Below are 6,919 nucleotides of genomic sequence, written 5' to 3'. Positions count from 1 at the left end.
GTGCTTTGTATTTTAACCTTGTCAATCTGTTGCCCCTTATTTTAACATTTGGGGCCCTGGGGCCCATAATATATGACATATGGGGCTCATGTATCTTACTATAAATAGGGGAATGTTGTATATATGTATGTATGTATGTATCTATGTGGTTTATGTAAAAGGCTCCTTCAGTTTCGATCCAAATGTCGCCAAATTCATACGGGAGATCGAGGCCCGTGACCTTTGACCTATGGGGCCAAAATGGGCAAAAGGCACATCTATGGGGTAAGGCCATTAAGTATGCCAAATATGAGCCATGGGGCCATTGTAGTTTTGGAGATAGCCCTGTTAATATGAAGAGTGAGAAGGAGAAGGAGAAGAAGAAGAACTAGATGGCACAGTTGTGTTTGACCAAACACGAATATCTATGCCTGTGTTTCCCACCCTAACCCCCTTAACCCACCATGACACTCTTAATCCATCATGACACCCCATATTCTAAAAGGGCTATCAGTATACCAACGAAAAAAATTGAAATAAATTAATTAATTAAAAATCAAATAATACCCCTTTAATTGCATTTGCTGTGTAAACGCTTGAGAGCGCTCCTCCTTAAATAATGCAACAAACATGTTCCATACAAAAAAAAATTTAAAAAAAAAAATAAAAAAATCTGAATACCCCTTTAATCCCAAAACGGAGTGTCCCTTTAATGGCTATTCCATCACCCTAACACCCACTGACACCCCATATTCTAAAAGGGCTATCAGTATACCAACAAAAAAAATTAAAATTAATTAATTAATTAAAAATCAAATAATAGCCCTTTAATTGCATTTGCTGTGTAAACGCTTGAGGCGCTCCTCCTTAAATAATGCAACAAACATGTTCCATACAAAAAAAAAAAATCAAAAAAAAAATCAAAAATCTGAATACCCCTTTAATCCCAAAACGGAGTGTCCTTTAATGGCTGTTCCATCACCCTATACTGAAAACCTATCTGTGTACCAAATCTGAGCCCTGTAGCTACTTTATTTGCTGAGAAACGGCCGGCCCTTTGTTTTAACATTTGGGCCTCTGGGCCCCTAGCCTTACAAATCTGGGGCCTAATTGGTCAAATTCATATCTACAAGTTTGGGCCCATATGTGTGCCACATATGAGCGCTAGTGCCCTTGTAGTTTCACAGCTAACCTTGTCAAACTGTTACCTTTTTTTTAACATTTGGGGCCCTGGGGCCCATAATATATGACATATGGGGCTCATGTATACATGTAAATATAGAGTACTCCTGGGGCTATCAGTGCACCAACTCAGGGCCCTGTGGCTGCTTTATTTGATGAGAAACGGCATGCTTTGTATTTTTACATTTGGGCCCCTGGGGCCCGTGACCTTTGACCTATGGGGCCGAAATGGGCAAAAGGCACATCTACGGGGTAGGGCCACTATGTGTGCCAAATATGAGCCCTGTGGCCCTTGTAGTTTTGGAGATAGCCCTGTCAATATGAAGCGTGAGAAGGAGAAGAAGAAGGAGAAGGAGATGACTAAAGAGCATAAGCAGAATATCTATGCCCTGTTGCACAGGCATAGATAAGAAGAAGAAGAAGGAAAAGGAGAAGACTAAAGAGCATAAGGAGAATATCTATGCCCTGTTACACAGGCATAGATAACTAGATGGCACTGTTGTGTTTGATCAAACACGAATATCTATGCCTGTGATTCCCACCCTAACCCCACCCACCACGGCACTCTTAACTCACCCTGACACCCTGTAATATGTTTAATGCTAAAAAACGGCTATCTGTATACCAACCTGGTGCATTGTTGCTGTTTTATTTACTGAGTAACAGAGTAACGGTCTGCCCTATGTTTTAACAATTGGGGCCCTGGGGCCCATATTATGTGACATATGGGGCTCTTATATTCATATAAAAATATAATGCTAAAGATCTATTATTGTACCAAATCTGAGCCTGGTAGCTACTTTATTTGCTGAGAAACGACCGGCCCTTTGTTTTAACATTTGGGCATCTAGGGCCCCTAGCGTTAAATATATGGGGCCAAAATGGGCAAAATGCATATTTACAAGTTTGGGCCCATACGTGTGCCACACATGAGTCTTAGTGCCCTTGCAGTTTTTACAGCTAACCTTGTCAATCTGTTGCCCCTTATTTTAACATTTGGGGCCCTGGGGCCCATAATATATGACATATGGGATTCATGTATACCTGTAAATATAGAGTACTCCAGGGGCTATCAGTGCACCAACTCATGGCCCTGAGGCTGATTTATTTGATGAGAAACGGTGTGGTTTGTATTTTTACATTTGGGCCCCTGGGGCCCGTGACCTTTGACCTATGGGGCCAAAATGGGCAAAAGGCACATCTATGGGGTAGGGCCATTAAGTGTGCCAAATATGAGCCATGGGGCCCTTGTAGTTTTGGAGATAGCCCTGTTAATATGAAGCGTGAGAAGAAGGAGAAGGAGAACTAGATGGCACTGTTGTGTTTGATCAAACACGAATATCTATGCCTGTGATTCCCACCCTAACCCCCAACTCCTCACCACCCCACCACCATGACACTCTTAACTCACCCTGACACCCCGTAATATGTTTAATGCTGAAACAGCTATCAGTATACCAACCTAGAGCATTGTAGCTGCTTTATTTACCAAGTAACGGCCGGCCCTATGTTTTAGGATTTGGGGCCCTGGGGCCCATATTATGTGACATATGGGGCTCTTATATTCATATAACAATATAATGCTAATGATCAATTAGTGTACCAAATCTGAGCGCTGTAGCTACTTTATTTGCTGAGAAACGGCCGGCCCTTTGTTTTAACATTAGGGCCTCTGGGGCCCCTAGCCTTAAAGATCTGGGGCCAAAATGCATATCTACAAGTTCGGGCCCATACATGTGCCACATATGAGCCATAGTGCCCTTGTAGTTTTACAGCTAACCCTGTCAATCTGTTGCCCTTATTTTAACATTTGGGGCCCTGGGGCCCATAATATATGACATATGGGGCTCGTGTATACATGTATATATAGAGTACTCCTGGGGCTATCAGTGCACCAACTCAGGGCCCTGAGGCTGCTTTATTTGATGAGAAGCGGCATGCTTTGTATTTTTACATTTGGGCCCCTGGGGCCCGTGACCTTAGACCTATGGGGCCAAAATGGGCAAAAGGCACATCTCACGGGTAGGGCCACTAAGTGTGCCAAATATGAGCCCTGGGGCCCTTGTAGTTTTGGAGATAGCCCTGTCAATATGAAGCGTGAGGAGGAGAAGAAGAACTAGATGGCACTGTTGTGTTTGATCAAACACGAATATCTATGCCTGTGATTTCCACCCTACCCCCCACCCCACCATGACTTTCTTAACTCATCCTGACACCCCGTAATATGTTTAATGCTAAAACGGCTATCAGTATACCAACCTAGGGCACTGTAGCTGCTTTATTTACTGAGTAACGGCCGGCCCTATGTTTTAGCTTTTGGGGCCCTGGGGCCCATATTTTGTAACATATGGGGCTCTTATATTTATATAACAATTTTAATGCTAAAGATCTATTAGTGTACTAAATCTGAGCCCTGTAGCTACTTTATTTGCTGAAAAACGGCCGGCCCTTTATTTTAACATTTGGGCCTCTGGGGCCCCTAGCCTTACAAATCTGGGGCCAAAATGGGCTAAATGCGTATCTACAAGTTCGGGCCCATACGAGTGCCGCATATGAGCCCTAGTGCTTTTGTAGTTTTACAGCCAAACTTGTCAACCTGTTGCCCCTTATTTTAACATTTGGGGCCCTGGGGCCCATAATATATGACATATGGGGCTCATGTATACCTGTAAATATAGAGTACCCCTGGGGCTATCAGTGCACCAACTCAGGGCCCTGAGGCTACTTTATTTGGTGAGAAATGGCATGCTTTGTATTTTTACATTTGGGCCCCTGGGGCCCATGACCTTTGACCTATGGGGCCAAAATGGGCAAAAGGCACATCTACAGGGTAGGGCCAATAAGTGTGCCAAATATGAGCCCTGGGGTCCTTGTAGTTTGGGAGATAGCCCTGTCAATATGAAGCGTGAGAAGGAGGAAAAGGAGAAGAAGGAAACGGAGAAGACTAAAGAGCATAAGGAGAATATCTATGCCCTGTTCCACAGGCATAGATAACTAGATGGCACAGTTGTGTTTGACCAAACACGAATATCTATGCCTGTGTTTCCCACCCTAACCCCCTTAACCCACCATGACACTCTTAATCTATCATGACACCCCATGTTCTAAAAGGGCTATCAGTATACCAACGAAAAAAATTGAAATAAATAAATTAATTAAAAATCAAATAATACCCCTTTAATTGCATTTGCTGTGTAAACGCTTGAGGGCGCTCCACCTTAAATAATGCAACAAACATGTTCCATACAAAAAAAAAAAATCAAAAAAAAAAAAAAAAAAAAAAAATCAAAAAATCTGAATACCCCTTTTAATCCCAAAACGGAGTGTCCCTTTAATGGCTGTTCCATCACCCTAACACCCACTGACACCCCATATTCTAAAAGGGCTATCAGTATACCAAAAAAAATTAAAATTAATTAATTAATTAAAAATCAAATAATAGCCCTTTAATTGCATTTGCTGTGTAAACGCTTGAGGGCGCTCCTCCTTAAATAATGCAACAAACATGTTCCATACAAAAAAATTTAAAAAAAAAAAAATCAAAAAATCTGAATACCCCTTTAATCCCAAAACAGAGTGTCCCTTTAATGGCTGTTCCATCACCCTACACTGAAAACCTATCTGTGTACCAAATCTGAGCCCTGTAGCTACTTTATTTGCTGAGAAGCGGCCGGCCCTTTGTTTTAACATTTGGGCCTCTGGGCCCCTAGCCTTAAAAATCTGGGGCCATAATTGGTAAAATGCATATCTACAAGTTCGGGCCCATACGTGTGCCACATATGAGCCCTAGTGCCCTTGTAGTTTCACAGCTAACCTTGTCAAACTGTTGCCCCTTTTTTAACATTTGGGGCCCTGGGGCCCATAATATATGACATATGGGGCTCACGTATACATGTAAATATAGAGTACTCCTGGGGCTATCAGTGCACCAACTCAGGGCCCTGAGGCTGCTTTATTTGATGAGAAACGGCATGCTTTGTATTTTTACATTTGGGCCCCTGGGGCCCGTGACCTTTGACCTATGGGCCCAAAATGGGCAAAAGGCACATCTATGGGGTAGGGCCATTAAGTGTGCCAAATATGAGCCCTGGGGCCCTTGTAGTTTTGGAGATAGCCCTGTTAATATGAAGCGTAAGAAGGAGAAGGAGAAGAAGAAGGACTAGATGGCACAGTTGTGTTTGACCAAACACGAATATCTATGCCTGTGTTTCCCACCCTAACCCCCCCTTAACCCACCATGACACTCTTAATCCATCATGACACCCCATGTTCTAAAAGGGCTATCAGTATACCAACGAAAAAAATTGAAATAAATAAATTAATTAAAAATCAAGTAATACCCCTTTAATTGCATTTGCTGTGTAAACGCTTGAGGGCGCTCCTCCTTAAATAATGCAACAAACATGTTCCATACAAAAAAAAATCAAAAAAAAAATCAAAAAATCTGAATACCCCTTTAATCCCAAAACGGAGTGTCCCTTTAATGGCTGTTCCATCACCCTAACACCCACTGACACCCCATATTCTAAAAGGGCTATCAGTATACCAAAAAAAAAAAAAATTAAAATTAATTAATTAATTAAAAATCAAATAATAGCCCTTTAATTGCATTTGCTGTGTAAACGCTTGAGGGCGCTCCTCCTTAAATAATGCAACAAACACGTTCCATACAAAAAAAATCAAAAAAAAAAAAAACAAAAAATCTGAATACCCCTTTAATCCCAAAACGAAGTGTCCCTTTAATGGCTGTTCCATCACCCTAACACCCACTGACACCCCATATTCTAAAAGGGCTATCAGTATACCAACAAAAAAATTAAAATTAATTAATTAATTAAAAATCAAATAATAGCCCTTTAATTGCATTTGCTGTGTAAACGCTTGAGGGCGCTCCTCCTTAAATAATGCAACAAACATGTTCCATACAAAAAAAATCAAAAAAAAAAAATCAAAGAATCTGAATACCCCTTTAATCCCAAAACGGAGTGTCCCTTTAATGGCTGTTCCATCACCCCACACTGAAAACCTATCTGTGTACCAAATCTGAGCCCTGTAGCTACTTTATTTGCTGAGAAACGGCCGGCCCTTTGTTTTAACATTTGGGCCTCAGGGCCCCTAGCCTTAAGGGGCCATAATTGGTAAAATGCATATCTACAAGTTCGGGCCCATACGTGTGCCACATATGAGCCCTAGTGCCCTTGTAGTTTCACAGCTAACCTTGTCAAACTGTTAATTGCCCCTTTTTTTAACATTTGGGGCCCTGGGGCCCTTAATATATGACATATGGGGCTCATGTATACATGTAAATATAGAGTACTCCTGGGGCTATCAGTGCACCAACTCAGAGCCCTGAGGCTGCTTTATTTGATGAGAAACGGCATGCTTTGTATTTTTACATTTGGGCCCCTGGGGCCCGTGACCTTTGACCTATGGGGCCAAAATGGGCAAAAGGCACATCTATGGGGTAGGGCCATTTAGTGTGCCAAATATGAGCCCTGGGGCCCTTGTACTTTTGGAGATAGCCCTGTTAATATGAAGCGTGAGAAGGAGGAGAAGGAGAAGGAGAAGAAGAAGAAGAAGAAGGAAAAGGAGAAGACTAAAGAGCATAAGCAGAATATCTATGCCCTGTTGCACAGGCATAGATAAAAAGGAGAAGACTAAAGAGCATAAGCAGAATATCTATGCCCTGTTGCACAGGCATAGATAAGGAAAAGGAGAAGACTAAAGAGCATAAGCAGAATATCTATGCCCTGTTGCA

The 6,919-nt window shown here is 42.0% G+C and overlaps 1 protein-coding gene across 1 annotated transcript in view; it reads left to right on the top strand.

Annotated features, from left to right (window-relative positions):
- Window positions 1–6,919, top strand: part of LOC140153581 (tetratricopeptide repeat protein 13-like) — a 106,448-nt gene that overhangs the window by 75,076 nt on the left and 24,453 nt on the right. The window lies entirely within an intron of this gene.

This window comes from Amphiura filiformis, chromosome 5 (genome assembly GCF_039555335.1).
Source record: "Amphiura filiformis chromosome 5, Afil_fr2py, whole genome shotgun sequence".
NCBI classification, from domain to species: domain Eukaryota; kingdom Metazoa; phylum Echinodermata; class Ophiuroidea; order Amphilepidida; family Amphiuridae; genus Amphiura; species Amphiura filiformis.
Note: the sequence above shows the minus strand (reverse complement) of the source record. Positions and strands in the feature narration are given on the sequence as shown.